The sequence below is a fragment of the Pleurodeles waltl genome, chromosome 3_1 (genome assembly GCF_031143425.1).
Source record: "Pleurodeles waltl isolate 20211129_DDA chromosome 3_1, aPleWal1.hap1.20221129, whole genome shotgun sequence".
NCBI classification, from domain to species: domain Eukaryota; kingdom Metazoa; phylum Chordata; class Amphibia; order Caudata; family Salamandridae; genus Pleurodeles; species Pleurodeles waltl.
The window spans coordinates 702,127,021-702,139,757 of NC_090440.1; the positions used below are offsets into that span (position 1 = coordinate 702,127,021).

At 44.1% G+C, this 12,737-nt stretch overlaps 1 long non-coding RNA gene across 1 annotated transcript in view; it reads left to right on the forward strand.

Moving 5' to 3' along the window:
• Positions 1-6,914, forward strand: part of LOC138284508 (uncharacterized) — a 101,033-nt gene extending 94,119 nt beyond the window's left edge. Inside the window, exon 3 of the long non-coding RNA XR_011201407.1 lies at positions 6,555-6,914. This is a non-coding gene — a long non-coding RNA (uncharacterized lncRNA). The remainder of the gene's footprint in view (positions 1-6,554) is intronic.
• Positions 6,915-12,737: the final 5,823 nt, after the last annotated feature.

Sequence of the window (12,737 nt, forward strand, 5' to 3'; positions counted from 1 at the left end):
TGGAAATCACAGAAAGGTATTTTGTGTGTTTAAGCCCAGTTTTTTCTCTCCTGTTTTATTCAAAGACATACACTTGCACTCTCTAGTGGGAGACAATGTGTAAGCAGGCAACAGTTTCAAAGAAAAACCTATAATTGCATTCCACTTTCCAACTAATGCACCTCATTTATGTTATAACTAATTCCATATGCTTCATTGACCCTAAGTGTAAGTTCCCTCCACTTGGAAACATAGCACGTACACCCTCCAAAACAGCAGGGAAAGGAAACATTAAGCTGTCATAGAATTAAAGACATCGGCTGTTGCTGTGTACCTCCACTTGACCTGAATGTCAATACAAACCTGCAAGTTAACTTCGACATCACATTAATTGTTTACTAATTGAACAACTTCCCATACCTGTGCCTCTCATCTTAATTTGGGTATGCTACTCTTTTATTTCTGGGCTGTAAGCAGTTAAATCTCCTTGCAGACTTGACAATGGCTTCTGGTGAACCTGTACTCACTCCCAGCAAGCCAAAGTGCCTTTTTGGACTCGTGCTCTTCTCTCGTGCTGCCCCCGATCTGGCCACTGATGATCCATGAAACAATGCAGCTCTTCCCGGATGGACATTATTAAGAAATTAACCGTTGTCACCCGGGCCTCCTTTGGTGCCATACTGTAGCATTAACTTTTAAATACGGATATCCATCTTCTTTCACTTGAACTGGACTGTGCCCTTCTTGCACATGTAAAACGCTTATTTTTAAATGCTCTTTCATTTCGCAGTGACCTGGCGATTACTTTTTATATGCTAAAAGTTGAAGCTGTGTAACAGGCTGAAACGGGGACTTTTCACCTCCACAGATCACTCACAGGCAATATGTTGTAACACCACTCATTTCAAACTTGTCATTCTGTCACAAGTTTGAAACGGGTGTTCCATGTGTAGTGATTGACAAGCAGCCCTGGTAAATAGAGGGCTGGAGCCCTACAAGCCTAGGGCTGCTTGGAAAATACAACGCTGCTGCACGTCATAAGTGGGTGGTCTCTTGAGACTACCGAGTACTGTAGGTGTGGGCTGGCGCTAGATCAGCTCATAGTCTACAGTGATTATATTTTAAAAAAGGAAATTCCATTTGGTACATGCGCACTAGTGCTTATGTCTGTCTAGAATGTGCCTGGCTGCCGTCTCTCCTGTCCAGCAGGACGAATCACAAGAGGAAGCCCAACGCTGAGGACAGCACAGTCTTTAAATATTTTATTACGTGTTAAGTGGATGGCATTTGCTGTTAGCAATTACCATCCACATAACCTAAAAGACTGGGTGGGTGTTGCGCTGACCCCCTATGCCAGAAACCACTGCTGGTGAATGGCCTGTGAAGCGGTGCCTTGTTGTGGCTTTACAGCTACCAAGCTGTGAGTCATTGGTTCAGTTTTTTGACCTTTCAATCATTAACAGTGCATTTCATTTTTGTGAAACCTCTTGTCAATACAATTTTATATATTGAACCATCACTCACCCTCATGCCAAATATAACCAGTATGTGTGTGTAAAAATAATGATGGGTAGACACAAGACATTTTTATTGCACTTCTCTCAGTTGGGAATTCAACTCACCAAAAACAACAAGCTCTGCTGTAATCAGGGGTCAAAGCAACCTTCTGACACGCTAGGTGTCTTGGGAGGGACCCAAAGAATGAAGCATGCCACCAACTAGATTGGTGGGTGAGGGGTCTTTTTAACAATACCTAAGGGAGTTTCTTTCAATTTGAGTGTTTGAGACATCACAGAAGTAAGAGACTTGGGCCCTCATTCCAACCCTGGCGGCAGAGACCGCCAGGGCGGAGGGCAGCGGAAGCACCGCCAACAGGCTGGCGGTGCTTCCTGGGCTATTCTGACCGCGGCGGTAAAGCTGCGGTCAGAAAAGGGGAACCGGCGGTTTCCCGCCGGTTTTCCCCTGGCCCAGGGAATCCTCCATGGGGATTCCGACCCCCTTCCCGCCAGCCTGTTTCTGGCGGTTTTCACCGCCAGAACCAGGATGGCGGGAATGGGTGTCGTGGGGCCCCTGGGGGCCCCTGCACTGCCCATGCCACTGGCATGGGCAGTGCAGGGGCCCCCTAACAGGGCCCCATACAGATTTTCACTGTCTGCTTTGCAGACAGTGAAAATCGCGACGGGTGCCACTGCACCCGTCGCACCCCTGCAACTCCGCCGGCTCCATTCGGAGCCGGCTTCCTCGTTGCAGGGGCTTTCCCGCTGGGCCGGCGGGCGGCCTTTTGGCGGTCGCCCGCTGGCCCAGCGGGAAAGTTGGAATGGCCGCCGCGGTCTTTTGACCGCGGGGCGGTCATTCGGCGGTAACCGCATGGCGGGCGGCGACCGCAGCCCGCTGCGGTCAGAATGACCGCCTTGGTACCATGCTCACTTCATGTCTAGGGAAAAAATCACCAACTCTAGATATGTTTGAAAACTAGACACCCACGGTAGTACAGGGTGGTGTGCCTCTTGTGGATTGCAACAAGTTTCCTTACCCACAATGCCCTGCAAACCTTAAAATATAACTAAAATCATAAATTTTCCTGGTATTTCTGTGCCATATTCTTCCAGAAACAGAAATAAACCATAAATGTCCTACTGCCCAGCATACTTCTCGGTCTCCTGATTAAAATTATACCTGACTTGTGTGGGTGCCCAAAGCTAAGTCAGCCTAAAAACGTATTAAGAAAACTGAGCTTATGAACATGCTTTGATGCCTCTTGAATCTCTACAAGTTTTTGGTCTTTCCCTGTCGCCGGCACTTGGCCCACCCACACAAGTGAGGTATCATTTTTATTGGGGGACTGAGGGGAATGCTGAGTGGTAGGAAACTCCATCACAGAAATTCAGGGAAAATGTCTTTTTGTAAGACATTTTGAGGTTTGCAAGGGATTCTGGGTAGAAATATGTGGTAAGAGCCACACAAGTCACCCCATCTTGGATTCCCCAAGGTGTCGGGTTTTCATAAATGTACAGGTTTCCAAAATCCACAGCTAGGCACATTGCAAACAAACAGTCAGTGTTCAGTGGAAAAATGTGATGTGTTCACTATGTGTTTTGGGGCGTTTCCTGTCACAGCACTAAGTGTACCCCCACAAGTGTGGTATCATTTTTATCAGGAGACTTGGGGGAATGCTGGGTGGAAGGAAGGTTTTGGTTCCCCTCAGATTGCAGCACTTTGCATCACAGAAATGTGACAAGAATGTGTTTTTAGACCAATGTTGAGGTTTGCAAGGGATTCTGGGTAGATAAATGTGGTAAGAGCCACACAAGTCACCCCATCCTGGATTCCCCTTGGTGTCTAGTGTTAAAAAATGTACAGGTTTTCTAGATTTCTCTAGGAGCCGGCTGTGAACAGCCCAAAATACACATTTAGGCATTTTGCAAAACAATCAGTCAGTTTTCAGTGGAAAAATGTGGTATCCATGTTGCGTTTTGGAGCGTTTCTGGTCACGGGCACTAGGCCTAACCAAACAAGTGAGGTACCATTTTTACAGGAGACTTAGGGTGATGCTGAGTGGAAGGAAGTTTGTGGCTCCCCTCAGATTCCCGAACTTTGCATCACCGAAATGTGTTTTTTAGACAGATTTTGAGGTTTGTAAGGGATTCTGGCTCGAAAAATGCGCTAGGAGCCACACAAGTCACCCCATCCTGGATTTCTGTAGGTGTTTATTTTTTAAAAATCCACAGGTTTGCTAGTTTTCCCTAGGTGCCAGCTGAGCTAGGGCCAAAAATCCACAGCCTGGGACATTACAAAAAAAAAAAGTTTGTTTTCAGTGGAAAAACGTGATGTGTCCATGTTGAATTTTGGGGCATTTCTTGTTGTGGGCACTAGGCCGACCCACACAAGTGAGGTACCATTTTCATTGGGAGACTGGGGGAATGCTGGGTAGAAAGAAGTTTGTGGCTCCCATCTGATTCAGAACTTTGCATCACAGAAATGTGATCAAAATGTGTTTTTTAGATATGTTTTGAGGTTTGCAAGGGATTCTGGATATAAACATGTAGTAAGAGCCACATAGGTCACCCCATCCTGGATTCCCCTAGGTGTCTAGTTTTCATAAATGTACAGGTTTGCTAGGTTTCCCTAGGTGCCGGCTAAGCTGGAGCCCAAAATTCACAGCTAGGCACATTGCAAAAAAATAGTCAGTGTTCAGTGGAAAATTTTGATTTGTCCACATTGAGTTTTGGCGCGTTTCCTGTCACGGGCACTAGGCCTACCCCATCCTGGATTTCCCTAGGTGTTTAGTTTTCAAAAATGTAGAGGTTTGCTAGGTTTCTCTAGGTACATGCTGAGCTAGGGCCCAAAATTCACAGCTAGGCACATTGCAAAACACAGTCCGTGTTCAGTGGAAACATTTGATGTATCCATGTTGCATTTTGGGGTGTTTCCTGTTGCAAGCACTAAGCCTGCCCACACAAGTGAGGTACAGTTTATATTGGGAGACTTGGGGGAGTGCTGGGTGGAAAGATGTTTGTGACCCCCCTCAGATTGCAGAACTTTGCATCAGAGAAATATGAGGAAAATGTGTTTTTTAGACAACTTTCGAGGTTTACAAGGGATTCTGGGTAGAAAAATGTGGTAAGAGCCACACAAGTCACCCCATCCAGGATTTCCTTAGGTTTCTAGTTTTCAAGAATGTACAGGTTTTTGTTAGGTTTCTCTACGTGCCGGCTGAGCTAGGGCCCAAAATCCACAGCTAGGCACATTGCAAAAAACTGTCCGTTTTCAGTGGGAAAACGTGTAACTTGACATTGTCGATGGAGGCAAAGCGGTTTCCTTTAGAACCAGGCAGCAGTGGTAAGATGACAGTGCTGGTACTGTGTATACCAAGGACTGGAACCGGTGATCGATATGAAGGGACAAATTCTTTGTTCACAGCAACTTTTTCTTGCACCAGATCCCCAACTTTTGGAATCCAGCCAGTCAGTGTTGTTCCTTATTCCCAAGGTGACGGTGCATGCAGATGCTTTTTCATAATGGAACTGCTGTAATTCCTGCAAGACAATGACATTTATTTCAAAAGGTGTATCTGCCGCCACCACACCAGCACAATCAAGATCAAGGACATACATAGGTAAGCCAAACAGAACCTCATATGGGGTGCTTCCTCCCAGGAACCTTCTAGGCAGATTATTAAGTGCCCCTGGACTCCATGTAAGTGTGTTGTGTAGCCATTTTAGTTATAGCTCCATGCACGCTATTTTAGTACACTAGGCCTGCCGCTGTGCACTTTAACCTAGATATATTTTATTCAGCTTTGTTTATTATTTTAACAATAGCCACATTTGCGCTCTTGTTTTATTTCCTTCTATCTAGCTGTTCTTTGCTTAGGCCAGCACTGTGTTCTTAAACAAGCACTCTGTGCTTCTCTCAAGGCTGCATTGAGATAGGTTGCCGGTAAAACGTGGTGATGCTTTGTCTCTGGTATTCATAGAAAACATACACATCCTTACGTAGGGACTTTTTCCAAAACATCAGCTGTTTTATTATAAAAACACTTCCTTGTCCCATTCACGTTAAAGGAAGATTCCAGCCAGAGGACCACGACTGTATGCTGATTGCTGAACGCTTTGCTACAGCTGCTTTTGCAGACTTCAGGCCTTTGCTCAGGTATGAGGGATGATGTCTTCCCAGGGGAACCTGAAGGGCAGAACTAGAGCTTAACATGCTGTGCTCTAATATAGCCTAGGTAGGATTTAGTCTATTGATTCTAGTGACAACATGGTAACGTTATTTCTATGCTTTACTCTCCTTGTCACAATTTTAATCCTGTCACGCTTTATCGTCCTGGTTATTGCAGCACATGCTTTTTTATCTAAGATGCAGTTGCTTCATTAAAACCTTATTGAAACATATACTGCCTCTGTTTGTCATTGTATATGTGAGACTAATGTAACTCAGAGAAACGGATGAGATCTGAGTGACCACACTTTCCCTGAGGAGTCAGTTGTGTCATGCGCTCGGCTGCCTAATCATCGATGCTCTTGGGTAGAGATGAGGCACTGCTAGTGAGCTGGAGCAAAACCCGGATTGGGGCGACAGGTTGTTGTAAATCAGTAGCGATTAGATTAAGCATTAGCAGAAGACATCTTGTATTTAAAAACTATTGTGAACATTTCGTGGAATCCATTTTGTATTCATGGCAGCCATTTTCTCTGCCATGTGCTCTGTCCTACCTTTCTGTTAACTACTCTTGAAAATCTGTCTAGTGACAAGTTATATTTAGCATCTCCCACTTTCACACACGCCCAGTAAGATCTGCAGCTGTTAGTAATCAGTAACAGACAGTAATGTGTCAACTAGTCCTTGAAAACTGTTAGCCCCACCTACTTGTCGACTGTGCATTTCCACGTGACCTTATATGTATATAAGTCTTGCTTCTATAATTGTACCACCTTCTTTTAGCCCCTGCGTGGGTATAAAAGGACCATGCTCTCTTAGTTCAGTGTGATACTTCAAACATTACCGAAGGGTGCTGTTTGAACTGTAGTAACCACCTCATGAGGTTTAATAAACTTTGTCTTTTATTTCAGTTTCTGTGCCAACTGCTTCCTATATGGTCTGAGGCCTTTGTACAGAGAAGAGCAAACCCCTTGCACTAGTAGGCCTTGCTGAGGCTTACTTCGACAAATTGGCACCCGAACAGGGACTCATCGGCGACTGGGACGCCTGACGGATTGGTCGTGACGAAGGATTGGGATCTCGCTGCAGACGATCAATGCCTGAGGAGACCCGAGTCTTGGCAACCACGGCGTTTTTCCCTTCTTTCTGATTTGACCATCCAGGTGGCGCCGGTCCTCGACTGAGATCCTTTTTGTCCATTCGTCATGCAGTGACCATTTGGTCAATTTTAGAACTTGGCAGTTGGAACCTGGACGCCCTGTGATTGGTAAGAGCAGTTTTACAGCACTTGCTGTGGGTTTTGATGCCTTGTTTTGATAATGAAGTTTAGCACCACTTACTGTGGCTCTCGTGTTTTGGGTGACTAGTCAATTTGTGTCCTTTGAATTGATATATAAATTGCAATTTATATAGGCAGGTACTGAGGAGACTTTTCTCCAATTTAATTTTGATTTGAACGGCACCTTAAGTGCTACTTTGATTATATTATTGCATATTCTGCACTATTTTTGGCACGCCTTTTTAGCGCACTTCGTAGGATGTTTTGCTTTTGTAATGGTACCAATTTTAGACTGGAAGAATCGCAACGGTACCCCCAGAGGGGACGTCCAATAAAGATATGTATGTTAAACATGGTCTTTCTTCTATAATGTACAGCAAATTATGGAATAAATGGAAGAATGTATATGTGAAAGCATTGGAAATGAGAAAGAAAGAAATAAATGACTTAAAGGAGATAGAAGAGAAAGAACGTAAATTTCAGGTAATTGGCCAATACACTGTTAGGCAACCTCTCTATCCTATCCTTAATAAACCACACAATGATTTTTTGTTACTAGATCGCCCTCCACCTCCATATGTCGTTCCTTCTGCCCCTCATGAGTTAGCTGAGGTCTCTGGTTCGGAGCAACAGAAGATATGAGACAGTTGCTCTATGTTGCCTGCTGACCGTCCGTCTGAGCTTAGATCTATTGCTCGTAAAACAATTTGTAGCGTTGTCTCTGCTTCTGAACTTTTAGACAACATGAAAGGGTGGACGGAAAAGGAGCAGCTATATTTTACTGAGGCATTTGGCACAGAAGTTATTGAACTATTTCGGAAATATTCTGACGAGTTAGAGCCCGATGATGTAGCAGCTGATCATAAGCAAATGCGTGATGGTCTTTTTGTTTTCTCCCAGGTGGCTGATGCAATCAGGCATTTGGTGAAATTATGTGTTGTGGCAGTCCGTTTGCAAGAGGAGAAAAGGGCCGTGGACGTAGTTGCACGGACATCTCAGACCGGCGGGGTGCAAGCTTCCATCTTCGGAACAGATAAGACTATGATAGTTCACGCGAAACCAATGCGGGAGGCCGCGCCTTTGTATGTTCCTCCTAAAGGATTGGGTACAAGTGATGATAAAACTTCTGTTGATGCTAAGGGTTATTTTATTTATAATTGGGTGTATACTCCTTGGAATAGGGCAGATGTAATGGCACTTAAAACAGCATTACCTGACCCGCGGAAAAATCCAGCCGCCTTTTATGAGGAAGTTGAGGGAGCAATTAGTTCTTGTACTATGACTTTGGCTGACATTGATTTATTTTTCGGATTGATATTACCGCCAGATATGTGGAGAACTGTTCGTAAAGTTGATGATCGTGTAGTTTTTAGGGCGTCATGGAAAGAATTAGAACAGATGGACGGGGATAGGGAACCTGCGAAAAAAAGCTGTATCATTTAATTCTAGATCTTCACGCAGCCATATTAGTTAAGTTAAAAACAATTATTCCCCCTAAAAAGATAGATTGGACTGTTTTAGCGTCTTGTAAGCAAAAGGCAGATGAATCGGTCTCTGATTTCTTTACACGCTTTGAAGAAGCATTTCATGATTTTAGCGGCCAGTTATTGTCAGATGATACGGGCAGACATTTGTTTGTCGATAAATATGTTGCAAAACTGTTACCAGGAATAGCTAGTCGTCTAAAAGCTAGTGAAAGTTCATGGACTACCTCTACTCCGGTTTCTTTTTTGACTATGGCTCAGTATTATGAACGTCAGGAATTAGAAGCAAAAGGTAGCGAGGATAAAAAGATTAAGGAATTAAAGACGAAGGTTGTGTTGGCTCAAGCTTATGGTCCGCCTTTTAGAGGTAGTGATAGAGGTGGACGTGGATCTTATGGTTCTTCTTACACTCGTTCGAATTTGTCTGTTGATCAGTGTGCGTATTGTAAGAAATTTGGGCATTGGGCTGCCGATTGTCCAGCACTACGTGTTCAGCAGTGTTTACGTGGTCGGGGACAAATGAGAAATCGCTCAGGATATTCAGGGCCTAGAAGAAGCAAGAATGATCATGCTAGGGTTGATGCTAATGTACGAGGGCAGGATGGGTTTAACACTTTTGATAGACGGAACCAATACCAGATGTCTAACTATGTGCAGCCTGATTTCCAAGATTCTGCTTATGCATAGGATTGCCTAGGATGGGGTAAGGAATCAGTTGAAGTTCCAGTAGATCAGAGGGGTCCCTATGTTACAGCACATGTTTTGGGTTGTACTGATCAGTTTCTGGGTGATACAGGAGCTACTCGTAACACCTTGTCTAAACAATTGATTCCAAGGGCTCCCCTGTCTGGCTTAACCATTACATCAATAGGTTTCGATGGAACACCTTCCCCTAGCCCATTGTCACAACCACTTGCATTTCATGTTGATAAATTTACTGCTCCATGTCCATTTTTGCTTTCTCCAAATACAACAGACAATATTGTGGGTCTTGATATGCTCAAGTATTTCAGGGCTACAATACGATGCTCTCCTGAAGGGGTGCGTACATATTAGTGTCAAGGAGGGAGCTGTACTGCCACGTTTGCCTCAATAAAAAATTTCACAGGAGGGCAAAGAAGCACTCACACAAATTGTGCATGATCTTATTGCAGTTGGAGCTGTTGAGGAAGTACTGTATAATGTTTGTAACAGTCCGATTCTTCCTATTCTGAAAAAGGATACTTATACTAAGATTTACCGATTCATTATTGATTTACGAGAAGTCAATAAGTTTGTGGTACCACAATATCCTGTGGTATCTGACATCATGACACTTCTTACTTTGGTTCCCCCGACAGCAACTACGTTCTCTGTGATAGACTTGAAGAATGCTTTCTTTTCGATCCCTATTCATCCTGACAGCCAATATTTGTTTGGTTTTACTTTGAATAAACGATCATATAGATTTTGCAGAGTTCCTCAAGGCTATACTGAGAGTCCTAGTTTTTATAGTCAAGCGTTAAAACAACAACTTGATTCTTTTGTTTTGCCTGAAGGTGTGGGTCTCATACAATATGTTGATGATATTTTGTTGGCAGCTGATACCCCTGAGCAATGTGAAAAGTGCACTTTGTCCTTACTTTCTTTTCTTGCTTCACACCATCATAAAGTGTCACGAAAGAAATTGCAATATTGTAGACCAAAGGTAATCTATTTATGTCACCTTTTGTCTAAGGAGGGCCGTGCACTTACATCAGATCGTATTCAAGCACTTTTAGACACACCAGTACCCTCTACTCAGAAAGATGTTTGTGCATTCCTTGGTCTTACTTATTTTTGTAGGCAATGGATATTAGTGTTTTCACACATTGTCAAACCTTTGCTAGCACTTTTGACTAAAGATATTCCAATGCCCCCCCCATGGACAGATGAATGTGAGACTGCTTTCCGGCAGCTACGACACGCCCTTTGTTCAGCACCAGTGTTAGGTACTCCAGATTACACGAAGCCTTTTGCACTTAACGTACATGAAAAAGATGGATGTGCATTGTCAGTTTTAGTACAGACACATGGCGATAAACAGCGTCCCTGTGCATATTTTTCAGCAGTACTTGATCCTGTCGCTCGAGCGTTGCCTGGGTGTTTTTCATTCAGTTGCCGCAACAGCTGTGTCAATACGTCAGAGTGAAAGGATAGTTTTGTTACATAAGCTGTTGGTGTTAGTACCCTGTGAGGTTGATGCTCTTTTAAATCAAACAAAGACGCAACATTTAACTAGCGCTCGCCTGACAGGATATGAATTGACATTGCTGGCTCCTCACACTGAAGAGATGTGCAACACTAAATCCAACCACTTTGTTGCCATATCCGGTGACTCAGCCTCAGTCACAAGAAACGCATGATTGTATATTCCTTACCGAAGAACAGACAAAGGGTGGTATTGATTTACAAGATACGCCCCTTCCATATGTAGACGGGGAATTGTGGGTTGATGGGTCTTGTTTGAAGTTGCCAGACGGTACGACCTCAGCTGCATATGCAATCACCACGATACACACGGTAGTGGAGACAGCTCGTATACCACAGAAGTCAGCTCAAGCAGCTGAACTAATAGCTTAGACACGAGCATGTGAGCTTAGTACTGACTTATGTGTGAACATTTATACAGACAGCCGCTATGCTTTTGGAGTGGCTCATGATTTTGTTTTGCTTTGGTAGGAGAGAGGCTTTCTCACATCCCACGGGATGCAGATAATGCACGGAGAATTAGTGCATAACCTCTTGACTGCATTGACATATCCAAAGAAACTAGCTATTGTGAAATGTAGTGCACACAAGAAAGTGACCGATAAGCTAGGGCAAGGTAATGCCCTTGCAGACCGCGTAGCACGTGAGACTGCGATGCAGCGAAGTACTACTTCTATGTATGTAGTGAAGTCACAAGCTGAACGTTGGCATAATGCTAGACAAGACGTATTAGATATACAGAAACCTGCTTCTGTGAAAGAATGTGAGCAATGGTCTGAAGAAGGAGAATTGGATGATGAGGACTGTTGGCGGAATAAGCAGATGGATAAAGGGAAATTGCCTATAGCTTTTGTACAACCTATGGTTCAGATGGCACATGGGCTGGCACATGTTGGAGCTTCAACAATAACGAAGTTGCTCACGCAAGTTTGGGAGCATCCAGAAATTTCCAGTACAGCTAAGAGAGTAGTACAGTCTTGTTTGATCTGTTTACAATACAATCCTGGAAAAGGGACACGAACTCCTGCGGGAGAGTTTGCTACACCAACTGAACCTTTTGAAGTTCTACAATTGGATTATATTCAGCTTGAACGCTGCAACAATTTAAAGTCTGTCTTGGTGGTGGTATGTGCCTTCAGTAAATGGATAGAGGCGTACCCCACAAAGGATAATACTGCCATTACCACAGCAAAGGTGCTTTTGAAATCATTTTTCCCTAGGTTTGGTGTTTGCAGACTTTTATGGAATGATAACGGACCTCATTTTGTTGGGGAAGTTATTAAGTATGCCCTGAAAGGATTAGGGATCAAACAGAAGTTCCAGGCGGTTTTCCACCCACAATCAGCAGGGTTGGTGGAAAGGTATAATGCTACTTTGAAGCTGAAGTTAGCGAAGATACAGGCTTCCACATCTTTAACTTGGCCGGATGCATTACCGTTGGCATTATTGTCTATTAGGTCAGTGCCACATTCTCGAACAGGCCTTACCCCCTATGAAATAGTATTTGGAAGGCCAATGAACATTTGGGGAGTTCCTAAGCCAAATTCTGTATATGATGTACCTTGTGTCCTGATGAATGATTATTTGGCACAGTTAACCGACAATTTGGTTTCTATTCATCAACAGGTTCGAGAAGCACTTCCTGACAGATCTACAGGTGAAGGCCATGAACTCTGACCTGGTGACCAGCTGATGATTAAGTCCTTTGAAAGATCAAGCAGCTTGGAACCAAGGTGGCGAGGCCCAGAGCAGGTGCTCCTTGCGACAAGGACAGCAGTTCGAGTGACGAACCGAAAGAATTGGGTCCATAGTACTCACTGCAAGAGAGTGCTACCTACCTTGGTGGAACCTGCTGTGCTGACTGATCATCAAGAGATTTTGACTACGGAGAAAGGCTGTGCTATATCACCTGACAAATCTGCGGAGTTCTTCCCGGACCATACGATTTCTGGAGTGTTGCAATATAATTTGAGACTGAGGAAAGACCCCGTAGTGCTGGAGAGAACTGGTTGAGCTACCGCCCTGGGTTAGTGAAACGGAGAGCCAATGTGGCAAGGGGGGGGATCAGCCATGCATTAGAGTAGTGACACCCGCCTTGGCCT